Source organism: Phocoena phocoena, chromosome 16 (assembly GCF_963924675.1).
Source record: "Phocoena phocoena chromosome 16, mPhoPho1.1, whole genome shotgun sequence".
NCBI classification, from domain to species: domain Eukaryota; kingdom Metazoa; phylum Chordata; class Mammalia; order Artiodactyla; family Phocoenidae; genus Phocoena; species Phocoena phocoena.
In genome coordinates, this window is record NC_089234.1 from 25,696,842 (window position 1) to 25,712,372 (window position 15,531).

General features: G+C 41.6%; 1 protein-coding gene and 1 pseudogene across 2 annotated transcripts in view; one reads left to right on the forward strand and one right to left on the reverse strand.

The window, feature by feature from the left end:
- Positions 1-15,531, reverse strand: part of CNNM2 (cyclin and CBS domain divalent metal cation transport mediator 2) — a 139,685-nt gene that overhangs the window by 69,946 nt on the left and 54,208 nt on the right. The gene's annotated exons all lie outside the window — the stretch shown is intronic.
- On the forward strand, positions 9,051-9,671 carry LOC136136523 (ubiquitin-ribosomal protein eS31 fusion protein-like; annotated as a pseudogene).

Below are 15,531 nucleotides of genomic sequence, written 5' to 3' on the forward strand. Positions count from 1 at the left end.
TCCGCCCGCCAACGCAGGGGACACAGATTTGAGCCCTGGTCCGGGAAGATCCCACATGCCACGGAGCAACTAAGCCCATGCACTACAACTGCTGAGCCTGAGCTCTAGAGCCCACGAGCCACAATTACTGAGCCCGCACGCCTAGAGCCCATGCTCTGCAACAAGAGAAGCCACCGCAATGAGAAGCCCACACACCACAACAAATAGTATCCCCCACTCGCCACAACTAGAGAAAGCCCGCACACAGCAATGAAGACCCAACGCAGCCAAAATAAATAAATAAAAAATAAGACACTATACAAGAAAGGAAATGTAATCAAGGTACAGTACTAGGATGAGAAGTGAACAGTATTTATACAGTCATAATAATGTAAGTGATTTATTGATTTGTATATAGGTTGAATCTAAGACAACCGTAGTTACCTTACAGAATGAAATCAAAATCTTACCAGCTTTGATAATATATTGATAAAAGTCCTTTACTTTTTTTTTTTTTTTTTTGCGGTACACGGGCCTCTCACTGTGTGGCCTCTCCCGTTGCAGAGCACAGGCTCCAGATGCGCAGGCTCAGCGGCCATGGCTCATGGGCCCAGCCGCTCTGCGGCATGTGGGATCTTCCCGGACCGGGGCATGAACCCGTGTCCTCTGCATTGGCAGGCAGACTCTCAACCACTGCGCCACCAGGGAAGCCCCAATCCTTTACTTTTAATAACAAAAAGTAAAAAAGACGTCACAAATTGGAATATAAGAGGGAAGATGAAAAAAAGGTAGAGGCACTACTGTTCTAACTATTGAAAACAGAAAAAAATAACTGATAAAACCAAACTTTAGTTTTTTGAAAAGGTCAAAAAAATTGCTAAATCTCCAGCAAGAGTAACAAAGAGAAAAACATAACACAAATTTTATCAGGAATGAAGAGAGCTAATTTCATTACAGACATTAAAAAGTTAATAAGACCTTAAAAGAAGAGAATACTACAAACAATACTACAACACAAATTCAACAATTTAGGTGAAAGGGGCCAATTCCTTAAACTTCAAACTAGCAAAACTCATCCAAGATGAAATAAATAACCCTAACATTTGACAAAATTTAATTGTAGATAAAAACCTTCTGTTTTTATCTCTTTATCCAGATATAGAGAAATAGTGGTTACCAGTGGGGAGAGGGTAGTGGGGAAGGGGCAATATAGGGGTAGGGAAGTAAGAGGTACAAACTATTAGGTATAAAATAAGCTACAGAGCTTCCCTGGTGGCGCAGTGGTTAAGAATCCGCCTGCCAACACAGGGGACACGGGTTCGAGCCCTGATCTGGGAATATCCCACAGGCCGTGGAGCAACTAAGCCCGTGCGCCACAACTACTGAGCCTGTGAACCACAACTACTGAAGCCCATGTGCCTAGAACCCATGCTCTGCAATGAGAAGCCACCACAATGAGAAGCCCACACACTGCAACGAAGAGTAGCCCCCGCTCGCCACAACTAGAGAAAGCCCGCGCTCAGCAACAAAGACCCAACGCAGCCAAAAATAAATAAAATAAATTTTAAATAAATAAAATAAGCTACAAAAATATACTGTACAACATGGGGAATGTAGCCAATATTTTACATTATAAATGGAGTATAACCTTTAAAAATTGTGAATCACTATATCATACACCTGTAACTTATAAAATATTATATAGCAACTACACTTCAGTTAAAAAAAAAAAAACAACATTCTGGAGAAAATCTCCAGGCCCCTATGATTTCACTGGTGAATTCTACCAAACATTTAAAAAAAAAGTAACACTAAATATATATAATCTCTACAGAAAATATAAGAGGTAAGTACCCTTCCAATCTTATGAGACCAGCATCAACCTGATTCCAAAGCCAGACCAAAACACTAAAGTAAAACTACAGACCAGTTTCCCTTCCTTATAAACTTATATGCAAAATTCCTCAACATAATACAGTCAGCCTTCTTTATCAGTGAGTTCCACATCTGAATTCAACTAACTGTGGATCAAAGATTTCAGGAGAATTCTATCAAACATTTAGAGAAGAGCTAACACCTATCCTTCTCAAACTCTTCCAAAATATAGCAGAGGGAGGAACACTCCCAAACTCATTTTACAAGGCCACCATCACCCTGATACCAAAACCAGACAAAGATGTCACAAAGAAAGAAAACTACAGGCCAGTATCACTGATGAACATAGATGCAAAAATCCTCAACAATATACTAGCAAACAGAATCCAACAGCGCATTAAAAGGATCATACACCATGATCAAGTGGGGTTTATCTCAGGAATGCAAGGATTCTTCAGTATATGCAAATCAATCAATGTGATACACCATATTAACAAACTGAAGGAGAAAAACCATATGATCTCAATAGATGCAGGGAAAGCTTTCAACAAAATTCAACACCCATTTATGATAAAAACCCTCCAGAAAGCAGGCATAGAGGAAACTTTCCTCAACATAATCAAGGCCATATATGACAAACCCACAGCCAACATCGTCCTCAATGGTGAAAAACTGAAACCATTTCCACTAATATCAGGAACAAGACAAGGTTGCCCACTCTCACCACTATTATTCAATATAGTTTTGGAAGTTTTAGCCACAGCAATCAGAGAAGAAAAGGAAATAAAAGGAATCCAAATCGGAAAAGAAGAAGTAAAGCTGTCACTGTTTGCAGATGACATAATACTATACATAGAGAATCCTAAAGATGCTACCAGAAAACTACTATAGCTAATCAATGAATTGGGTAAAGTAGCAGGATACAAAGTTAATGCACAGAAATCTTTTGCATTCCTATACACTAATGATGAAAAATCTGAAAGTGAAATTAGGAAAACACTCCCATTTACCATTGCAACAAAAAGAATAAAATATCTAGGAATAAGCCTACTTAAGGAGACGAAAGACCTGTATGCAGAAAATTATAAGACACTGATGAAAGAAATTAAAGATGATACAAATAGATGGAGAGATATACCATGTTCTTGGATTGGAAGAATCAACATTGTGAAAATAACTATACTACCCAAAGCAATCTACAGATTCAATGCAATCCCTATCAAACTACCAATGTCATTCTTCACAGAACTAGAACAAAAGATTTCACAATTTGTATGGAAACACAAAGGACCCCGAATAGCTAAAGCAATCTTGAGAAAGAAAAACGGAGCTGGAGGAATCAGGCTCCCAGACGTCGGACTATACTACAAAGCTATAGTAATCAAGACAAGATGGTACTGGCACAAAAACAGAAATATAGATCAATGGAACAGGACAGAAAGCCCAGAGATAAACCCACACACATATGGTCACCTTATCTTTGATAAAGGAAGAAAGAATATACAGTGGAGAAAAGACAGCCTCTTCAATAAGTGGTGCTGTGAAAACTGGACAGCTACATGTAAAAGAATGAAATTAGAACACTCCCTAACACCATACACAAAAATAAACTCAAAATGGATTAAAGAACTAAATGTAAGGCCAGACACTATCAAACTCTTACAGGAAAACATAGGCAGAACACTCTATGACATAAATCACAGCAAGATCCTTTTTGACCCACCTCCTAGAGAAATGGAAATAAAAACAAAAACAAACAAATGGGACCTAGTGAAACTTAAAAGCTTTTGCACAGCAAAGGAAACCATAAACAAGATGAAAAGACAACCCTCAGAATGGGAGAAAATACTTGCAAATGAAGCAACTGACAAAGGATTAATCTCCAAACTTTACAAGCAGCTCATGCAGCTCAATATCAAAAAAACAAACAACCCAATCCAAAAATGGGCAGAACACCTTTTGCTTTTTGGTTTTGGTTTTTGTCTCAAACAACTCACTGAAGTGTCTCAAAGGAGATCAAGTTTTGCCAAAATGAACCCTGCTTGAGTTAACTGGTCGAAGGGATGGATTCTGGCCCTCTCAGGATTCCTTCTCCAGTCAGAGTGGGGAACTGGTCCACGTGTTTACTGCTGGGTTCACTGCAGCATCCAACCCAAAAGGCACGGAGAAGAAGAAAACGCAACGGGTGGAGCTGGGCTTGAGTCCAGCGTCACAGTCTGGCCCCTGCTACATGAGGCTACCCTGCGTGACGAAAGGCGGAAGTAGGGAGCTGAAGGACTCGGGAGGGGGCCGGGGAGATGTGAGGGAGTCTGGTGTTCCAGGTGAACGAGAAGAAAGGGGTTGGTCGAGGGTTTGGTGCTACAGTCGGAAGATTTGCAAATGCTAACACATTCCCGTGTGAGGCACATCACCTTTTGTCAGTTGTTGTGAATATGTGTATTTTAAGCAATAAGATTCAGCTGGTCAGACTTTTCTGGGCAGTCTCGGTGACGCATTTCCTGTGCTGTGATTGTTCTGAAGACGGAGTGGCTCTAACCACTGTGAGAAGCCCAAATAAAATCGATCCCCGAAAAAAGAAAAAAAATAGGCAGAAGACCTAAATAGACATTTATCCAAAGAAGATATACAGATTGCCAACAAACACATGAAAGAATGCTCAACATCATTAATCATTAGAGAAATGCAAATCAAAACTACAATGAGATATCATCTCACACTGGTCAGAATGGCCATCATCAAAAAATCTACAAACAATAAATGCTGGAGAGGGTGTGGAGAAAAGGGAACCCTCTTGCACTGTTGGTGCGAATGTAAATTGATACAGCCACTATGGAGAACAGTATGGAGGTTCCTTAAAAGACTAAAAATAGAACTACCATACGACCCAGCAATCCCACTACTGGGCATATACCCTGAGAAAACCATAATTCAAAAAGAGTCATGCACCACAATGTTCACTGCAGCTCTATTTACAACAGCCAGGATATGGAAGCAACCTAAGTGTCCATCGACAGATGAATGGATAAAGAAGATGTGGCACATATATACAATGGAATATTACTCAACCATAAAAAGAAACGAAATTGAGTTATTTGTAGTGAGATGGATGGACCTAGAGTCTGTCATACAGAGTGCAGTAAGTCAGAAAGAGAAAAACAAATACTGTATGCTAACACATATATATGGAATCTAAAAAAAAAAAAAAAATGGTCATGAAGAACCTAGGAGCAAGACAGGAATAAAGACACAGACCTACTAGAGAATGGACTTGAGGATATGGGGAGGGGTAGGGTAAGTTGGAACAAAGTGAGTGAGTGGTATGGACATATATACACTACCAAACTTAAAAATAGATAGCTAGTGGGAAGCAGCTGCATAGCACAGGGAGATCAGCTTGGTGCTTTGTGACCACCTAGAGGGGTGGGATACGGAGGGTGGGAGGGAGGGAGACACAAGAGGGAAGAGATATAGGGACATATGTATATGTATAAATGATTCACTTTGTTATAAAGCAGAAACTAACACCATTGTAAAACAGTTATACTCCAATAATGATGTTAAAAAAAAAATTTCAGGAAAAGAAAAGCAAAAAAATAACAAAACTTCAATTTCCTTCACACAGGCAACTATTTACACAGTATTTGCATTATATTTAAACTACTTATATAACATTTATATTGTATTAAGTATTATAAATAATCTAGAGATGATATAAAATATAAGGGAGAATGGCATAGGTTATATGCAAATACTACACCATTTTATATAAGGGACTTGAGCATCCTAGGATTTTGGTATCCGTCGTGGTCTTGGAACCAATCCCCTGAGGATACCAAGGAATGACTGAATTAACAAATGTCTAGCCAAACCAGGCCAATAATCTACTCTGGCCATTGGAAATGTATGAAACACACCATCCTATATGGTGTGTTTCTACTATATGTTTTTTAATGCACACAAGTAGTAAATATAATTATCAAAAATCCAAATAGTATGGTAAGCTCAAAGGGGAGTATGCATTTATTCAATTAACAGTTTCTGAATATCAAGTTCTATAAGTCAGTTACAAATAAGCCAAGGACAATGTCCTACAAGAAATGACTACCTAGAAAGAAGATACAGAAACGTGTGTTATATAGTCGTCTTTTGGTATGGGGGTGGGGTCAGTTCCAGCACACCACCCTCCGTACCAAAATCCAGGAATGCTCAACTCCCTCATACAAAATGGCACAGTATTTGCATATAACCTAAGCACATCCTCCCTGATACTCTGTATCATCTCTAGATTATTTCTAATACCTAATACATGTAAATGCTATGTAAACAGATGTAAATACAATATAAATGCAATGTAAATAGTTGCTAGCAAGCAGCAAAAATAAGTTTTGTTTCTTGGAAATTTTTTTAATACTTTATACCCACCAATTTGTTGCATACACGGATGGGGAACACATGGATTACCCATCTGCCACTATCGAAAATCCAACCTGGGGTACTTATACCTGGGAGGGTGTAATTATGATCCCTATTTTCTAGATCAGGGAACTGAAGGTTGGAGAGATCAACTAGATCTGTTCTAGATAGATTCCACGGCTGGAAAATGAGAGTGCCAAGGTTCAAATCCAGGGCCTGTGCTATTAACTACTGTGATTATGACGTGGCAGGCAAGAGAATCAGGGTCGGGCAAGGAATCACACTCCCACTCACAAGTATGTAGACAGTGCACAGCTCAACCTCCCAGCCTTCCCCCGACACATACTCCTCCCTCCCATTCATTAGCACCCAAACAGAAAGGCAGAAAGGAATTGGAGCTGCTCCTCATAAAGGATGCCCCCAACTGAGGTGGGTACCAGAGCACAGTCTTTGGCAGGTATGTTTATTTTGGAAGAAGAATGCCAAGGGACACAATTTCTGCCTTCAGAAAGCTTAGTCTAGTTTATACCCAAAGATCATGTCCTCAAATTGTCCGCAAATATGTGGTGTGCTCAGGGATTGTAATACATGTGCACATACACATCAGTGTGTGTATAGTAGATATAATAGTCTTGTAAATGCACACGTATATGGAGAACAGTATAGATTTTCTCTAAAAAAATCCTAGTAGCGCCATTCTACTTAATAACGTAATACTTCACAGCTGAGCTAAATGGACTCTCACCCTAGCTATGAGAATTTTTTAAGTTTACTATGAGTATAACCAAGACTTTAAGGGTTACTGGTTAAACTATTAAGAACTCTTTCAAAGTAGCCTCAAGCACTTAGAAGTATCCATTTACATGCAAAACCAAGGCTCAGGTAATTGCAAATTCCTTAAGGATCATGCTAGGTAACATGTGATTTATGTTTTATGTACATGTACATATACACACAAATGACAATATAACATTCCTTGAAAACTACTGTGTTTAAGATTTTAAGCTAGTTTAGACTGGCCTTCCCTCTACTCCCTCAAGTTAGTATGGCTTTACTACATATGATGGAATTTAAGAAATAAAGTAATGAAAATTCTAAGAGCTAAGCAAACCAATTAGGAGAAAGTGGTATAACAGCATAATGGAAAAAGTTAGGTGTCATAGTTCAAATCCTGAGACCATATACCACAATTTTAAAACGAAGTAACCCCAAAGAATAAAAATATCCATTTTAATCAATATTTTATTTTCAATTACTTCTATCCCATTTTAGCTAGAAAGGATTTCATGAGGGAGAGAGTAAACAAAGGGAGCACACTCTTTCAAAATTACAAATTTCCTAGGACCACAATGGAAAATATAAAAAGTTGGGTCTAAAGGGGTTCAGAACAAGCCTCCCAAAAATGTGCCATTTTTGCATGAGGCAATTGAGCTAAAGGCAATCAAGATCCTGCAGGTTCAGGAGAAACCTCTATTCCTCCCTTAACTACCTAGAAGAATTTATATTGGAGATTTTTTTTAGAAAAGGTTATTATCTGAGAAATTTAATCTAAGTGGCCCCATCCACATGGAGAACAAACATCTAATCACCAAATGTCTGCTCTTCTTGTCTAGTAAATGACCCTCCTGTCCTTGGAGGCCCCAGACCCTTATCCCATTCCTTAGTTCGGGATGGCATGTATGCTTCATTTTACCTTTCTGTCTCTCAAGCTCTCATGTATATGCAGTTCCCACACATAACAAATGTTTTTCTTCCAGTTTTAATGACATATACTTGACATACGTACAGCACTGTGTAAGTTTAAGATGTACAGTATAATGATTTGACAGCATGAAATGATTATCACAAGACTAGTGAGCATCCACCATCTCATATAGATACAAATTAAAGAAACAGAAGAAGTTTCTTTCCTTGTGATGAGAATTCTTGATAGTAAATCCTAACAAGTTTCATATGTAATACACAGCAATGTTAATTATATTTATCATGTTGTACATTACATCCCTAGTACTTATTTTTCTGATAACTGGAAGTTTCTACCTTTCGATTACCCTCATCCAATTCCTCTTCCCTCTCCCTCCCGCCTCTGATAACCACAAATCTGATCTCTTTTTCTATGAATTTGTTTCTGAAATACAGTTGACCTAGGAACTAACATAGTTTAATATTACACAATAGTGATTTGATAATTCTAGACATTTCAAAAGGATTACCACAATAAATCGTTATGATCTGTCACCGTACAAAGATTTACATATATTCCCACACTGTACATTTCAAACCCGTGACTCATTTATTTTGCATCTGGAAGTTTGTACCTGTTAATATCCCTTACCTATTTCTCCCCTCCCCACATCCCCATCCCATCCGGCAACCCAAAATTAAATTTGATTTTCTCCTGTTGATCTGACTCATGTCAATTTAATTCTTAGACCAGCCAGAAGAACCTAGAAGGGTAGAGGAGAGTTTTCTTCCTTCCTGACAGGTCTCAGTCTTGAAGAGACAGAGATCTTGTCTTACTCTCCAACAATAATGCAAATTCTCCATCTAGTTGGAGGATGGGGTAAAAGAAACAAGAAGGTACATTTCTGCAAAGATCTTTGAAGTTCCACATCCTCAAACAACCCTTCAAGGCATGCACATTAAGGAAGGGACAAAGACATTCCCTCACACCTCACAAATCAAAAAGCGGGAAGGGTTAGAAAGAGGACCAAGATTACACTAAAGAGGCTTTCGAATCTGCCATCCACAGAGGAACTGCAGCCAAGAGGCAGATTACTGTGATGACCATCACTCTGGAGGTTGAACCCTGGGATACAACAGAAAATGTAAAGGCCAAGATCCAGGATAAGAAAGGAATTCCTGGGCTTCCCTGGTGGCGCAGTGGTTGAGAGTCCACGGGTTCATGCACCAGTCCGGGAGGATCCCACATGCTGCGGAGCAGCTGGGCCCGTGAGCCATGGCCGCTGAGCCTGCGCGTCCGGAGCCTGTGCTCCGCAACGGGAGAGGCCACAGCGGTGAGAGGCCCACGTACCGCAAAAAAAAAAAAGAAAGAAAGGAATCCCTCCTGATCAGCAGACTCCTTTGCTGGCCAGCAACTGCAAGATGGACTTTGCCTACAACATTCAAAGGAGTCCACTCTTCATCTGTGTGGAGACCTCGTGGTGGTGCTAAGAAAAGGAAGAAGTCTTACACTGCTCCCAAGAAGAGCAAGCATAAGAGAAAGAAGGCTAAGCTGGCTGTCCTGAAACACTGTAAGGTGGATGAGAATGGTAAAATCACCCACCTTCGCCGGGAGTGCCCTTCAGATGAAGGCGGTGCTGGAGTTTCCACGGCCAGCCACTTTGACAGACACTATTGTGGCAAATGTGATCTATTGTTTCAAGAAACCGGAAGACAAGTAATTGTACACTGATTAACAAAGGACACGAGCTAATAAACTAAAAAAAAAATTTACACAAAAAAGTTTCGGTGAGGAGTGTTCTAGATTAGGAATTGGGCTTGTTCTCTTCTTAAACCCCTCACTGGCCTTGTGCCCTGTCCACCTGAAAGCCCAATGAACATGAAATGTAAGGGGCTGTGATGACTGCTATTATAAATGACATGGGGGACTTCCCTGGTGGTCCAGGTGTTGAGACTCCACGCTTTCACTGAAGGGGACACGGGTTCGGTTCCTGGTTGGAGAACTAGGATCCCACGTGCTGCACAGCCAAAAAATTAAATAAATATATAAATGACACTATTCCTACCATACTGATAACCTTCAAGGAGTCAGAAGCCCTAGAGTTCAACAAGTGAAGAGAACATTTAAAAAAAAAAACCAAAGGGGCTTCCCTGGTGGCGCAGTGGTTGAGAGTCCGGCTGCCGATGCAGGGGACACAGGTTTGTGCCCCGGTCCGGGAGGATCCCACATGCTGTGGAGCGGCTGGGCCCGTAGGCCATGGCCGCTGAGCCTGCGCATCCGGAGACTGTGCTCCACTACGGGGGAGGCCACATCAGTGAGAGGCCCGCGTACCGCAAAAAAAAAAAAACAAAAAAAAACCCAAAGTACCTTTAAGTGATTCATTTTCTTAGTGTAGTTAGACATGACTCACTTCAACTAAGAGCTCACACAAAATAAGTATTTTTTCTTCCCTGGCACATCAGGCAAGCCTCAATTTTTAAAAATTTTACTTGTTGAAGTAGCCTCAGGAGAAAAAGGCAAGAAAATAGAAGACCACAACTAAGTTTATAGATAAGGGAAAAGTTACTCACTAAAGCAAGAGTAACTTTCTTCAGGAGCTGTTCAAGATGATGGAAAAGATAACAAAAGGTTCCCCCGCTCATTCAGACATGCTGCCACAGGTTCAGCGACAGTGGTTTGCTTGTTTGTATGGACAGAAGTGATTCAGGGGAGAGGACTTTAAAAATACTCCTGTTTACCTAATGGAACTCAATGTTCAGAATGCTCATCTCATTCCTTTATCCATCTCCTCTCCGGGTTCACTCACAACAAGGGCTGAGATCACTTCCCCGGCAGAAGGAGGGAGGGAAGATACTACTACATATTAATAATTTTATAGTTTTGCTTTTCACCGTGGCACATGTATTTGGCAATGATCTCTGCAAACTTCTAAAAGCATCATAAAACTACAGTAAGGGGAATAATCACCGTCAATTAACTCACCAACCCTAATAATGAATGGTCTCCCTTGACACTCTCCTTATCACTGTTTTTTGTTTATGTTTTATGCCATGCTGCATGGCATGTGGGATCTTAGTTCCCAGACCAGGGATGGAACCCGTTCCCCCTGCAGTGGAAGCACGGAGTCTTAACCACTGGACCGCCAGGGAAGTCCCTCCTTATCACGGATATTAAAAAATTTTACACCAAATTCAGAAACTCTCAAATCTAGTTTTCAGCAAATAACACATGTTTAAAGACTTAGAGGAGGAGACCCTTACCATTTCAGGATGTATAAATATATCCTGAAGGTGACATTTTCAAGCCTCTGGAAATTTTTCAGTCACATGCACACCCCATAACCATCATTTTTTAGTCGTGTCTTCAGCTCAGTTTCAGTCACACTCACCTTACTCAGTCCCATCCGAACACGCCCACACTGAAGCCTCCCACTGTTATCCCAAGAAGACTCCTCTCTTTTCTATGATTTAGCACATGTCATACACTGCGATGTTGGGATCCCCTTCCTCAAGGGAAGGTCTCTTACTTCCCCCTCACATCTGGCACGGGCGGGCCTCAATGTTGCAGAACAGTGAATAAGCATTGTGTCCCCACCTCTGAGACACTGATTCACGTCCATCACGCTTTTCGCAAACTTGGCGGCAGATTCACGTTGTCTCTGCAGCCTTCTCTGATGGAGGTGTTCTACACCAACCCTTCTGCTACTACCATCACCATCAAGCAGTCCTTCCTGCAACAGATACTCACTGAGCCTCTATCACAAGCCAGGCACTGCTCTCAGGCTGGAAATGAAGCAATGAACCAAACAGATAAAACTCCCTGCCCGCCTGGAGCACACATTCCAATAGGGGAGAAGCGGGGTGCCCTGGAAATCTCACATTCAATTTGAACTTCATTATAATTTAGTTGTTTTGAGTCTATATCGAGTCAAGTGACTGTCTAGACTCCCGTCGGAGATATTCTGCAAAGATGGGTACCAACAACTCCTCCTAAACCTGCAGACATAGGACTACTCTTCCTGTCAAGAGGTAGACTCTTATTTCCTCTCTACCTGAACCTGAGCTGCCCTGTGACTTGACCAGCAGAATCATCACAAGTGACTGCTGTGCCAGTTCTGGGCCTGGGCCCTAAGAGGCCTGACAGCTCCCGCTGCCTGGGAAACCAGGTACCACGTAAAGAAGCTCAGCCTATCCTGCCAGAGAGAAGGCCGTGCGGAGAGAAGGCCCCGAGGATGAGAACCGTGGCACTCCGGGTGACAGCCAGCATGAGGCCGCAGACACGTGAGTGAGGCCACCTCAGACCTTCCAGCCACCAAGTGAACGCAGCCCCGTGAGTGAGCCCAACAAACATCACTGGAGCAGAGATCACCACCCGTGATAAATTCCTGAACTTCGCATCACGACCAATAAAATGGTGGTTGTTTTAAGCCACTAAATTTGGAGGGCCGGGAGGCGGAGCTGTTGTTAGGCAGCAACAACTTAGCCTTAACAAGACAGCGCTCTTAACCAGAGCCAGGGGTGGCATCTTCTGCGTGTTTCTAAGCCTTCATCATGTCCATTATGGTTAGGCAAAAAGGAAACATCCGGTCAAAAGCTGACGAGGGAATATTTATAAAACTGAATGGGGGAGGGGATTCCGGGAAGATGCCGCAGTATGAAGCACCAGGAATCTATCTCCCACCTAGACAACAACTGCATTGGTAGACTCTGTCTCATCCAACCATTTTGGAACTTGGAAGGCTTGCAACTTCCACGGGAAGACTTAGATGGTAGATTGTGGTGAATGTCAGTCCATTTGGGCTCTTAGCACAGTAGGAGCTACCCATCCTCCATCCCCAACCCCTTGGCAGACAACTGTGCATGTTTTCCTGGAACCACTGCCCACAGCTTGTGGGAGCTAGGGTGGGCAAAAAGGACCCTGTCCTCCAAATATCGGCATCTCTGCTCTGAGTGCTGATGGCTGCTTCTGATCACAGAGCGCAGACAAGAAGGTGGGCGGCCACTGTCACTGTGCCTCCCTGACCCTATTGCAGCCCCTTCCCTCTGGCTGAAATGACTTCCAGGGGGATTAAAAGGCCAGACCCCTTCTCCCCCTTCATTTTTCACTTTTTCCCCTTTTGGAGCCAGACTTTAAAGACTAGGACATTTAAAAACAGCTGCATATATGGGGAAAATTAGAAAGTGACTGTGTACGCCCAGGGAAAGGCTTAGAAAAGACCTGGGAAGACCTTCAGCTTACATCTCACACTGATCCTCAGCAAAGAGACCGTCTACAACAATCAAAACCAAAAAACAAACAATAAGAAAAACAAGCAAACCTTAGGGAAGGGGAAATCTGATTACCAGAGTTACCACATTACTAAATTCAAAAGTCCAGTAAAATAAAATAAATCACAAGGCATACAAAGGAACAGCAAAGTATGGCTCACTCAAAGAAAAAGAAAAATATCAGAACTTCCCTGGTGGTCCAGTGGTAAAGAATCCGCCTTTCAACGCAGGGGACACAGGTGCAATCCCTGGTCGGGGAACTAAGATCCCACATGCTGCGGGGCAACTATGCCCGCGCACCACAACTACTGAGCTCACAGGCCTCTACTAGAGCCCATGTGCCACAAACTACAGAGCCCACATGCCACAACTAGATTAGAGAAAACCTACATGCCACAATTAGAGAGAAGCCCACGCGCCACAACGAAAGGTCCCACGCGCCACAAGGAAAGGTCCCACACAGCCAAATAAACAAAAGAAAAAAATCAACAGATGCTGTCTCTGAAAAACACATAACGGCTAATACACTAGACAAAGACTTCAAAGTAACTGTCCTAAAGACGCCCAACAGACTAAAGGGAGATATGGAAAACGTCAAGAAAACAATGTGTGAACAAAATGGAAATATCAATAAAGAGATAGAAAACTTAGAAAGAACCAAAAGGAAATTCTGAAGCTGAAGAGTACTGATACATGGCTGAAATGAAAAATTCATTAGAAGGATTCAGAGGCGGATTTCAGCAGACAGAAGACTCAGCGAACTTGAAGATAGGACAATGGAAATTACTGAGTCTGAAGAAAAAAAGAATGGAAGAAAAGCCAATAGAGACTAAGGGACTCATGGGACATGATTTAGAAGACCAACATAAGCATAGTGGGAGTCACAGAAGGAAGAGAGAGAGAGAGAAAAGGGCAGAGAGAATATTTGAAGAAATAATGGCTGAAAATGTCCCAAATTTAATGAAATACATGAATATAAACATCCAAGGAGCTCAGTAAACTCCAAGTAAGAAGAACTCAGAGACCCACACCAAGACACATTATAATCAAACTTTCAAAAGACAAAGAATCTTGAAAGCACAACAGAAGTGACTCATCACATACAAGGGGTCCTCGGTAATTATCAGGTTTCTTGTCAGCCACTTCAGAGGCCATAAGACAATAGGTCGATATAGTCAAACGCTAGAAGAAAACCTGTCAAACGAGAATCCTATGTCTGGCAAAACTGTTAAGAGTGAGGGAGAAATCCAGACTTTCCCAGATAAACAAAAGTTGAGGGAGTATGTGACCACTGGACCGGCCCTACAAAAAAATGCTCAAGGGGGTCCTGCAGGGTGAAATGAAAGGACACTAGACAGTACTTTGAAGCCTATAGAGAAATACAGATCTCAGTAAAGGTGAGTACATTGGCAATTGCAGAAGCTAGTATTATTGTAACAGTGGTTTGTAACTACACTTTTTCTCCATGACTTAAGAGACTAATACATTTAAAGAAAAAAAAAACTATCAGTGTAAAAGCTAGTATTACTGTAACCTAGGTTTCTCACTCCAAATCTTGTTTTCTACATAATTTGAGAAAGAATAACTTTGAATTTATAATTTTAAAGAATCATAACTTTGTTTTTGAGTGTACTATGTATAAAGATGTTAATTATCTGACATCACCAACCAAAAGGGGTGGGGAACAAAGCTGTAAAGACTCACATTACTGAAATCAAATGAAAGTGGGGACATTAGCACTGGTTCTACAGATATAAAAAGGATAGGAGTAGGGCTTCCCTGGTGGCGCAGCGGTTGAGAGTCCGCCTGCCGATGCAGGGGACGCGGTTTCGTGCCCTGGTCCGGGAGGATCCCACATGCCGCGGAGCGGCTGGGCCCGTGAGCCGTGGCCGCTGGGCCTGCGCGTCCGGAGCCTGTGCTCCACAATGGGAGAGGCCACAGCGGTGAGAGGCCAGCGTACCGCAAAAAAAAAGGAGTACTGTGAACAATTGGATGCCAACAAATCATAACTAGATGAAATGGACAAATTCCTAGAGTCACAAAATCTACCGAGATTAAATCATGAAGAACTAAAAAATCTGACTATTCCTATAATTAATAAGGAGATTGAAACAGTAATCAAAAGTCTTCCAACAAAGAAAAGCCCTGGACCTGATGGCTTGACTGATGAATTCTACCAAACATTTAAAGAACTAACACCAATTCTTCTCTAATTTTTCCAGAAGACTGAAGAGGAGGGGATACTTCCAAACTCATTCTGTGAGGCCAGCATTACCTCGATACCAAATCTGGTCAGAGACACAACAAGAAAAC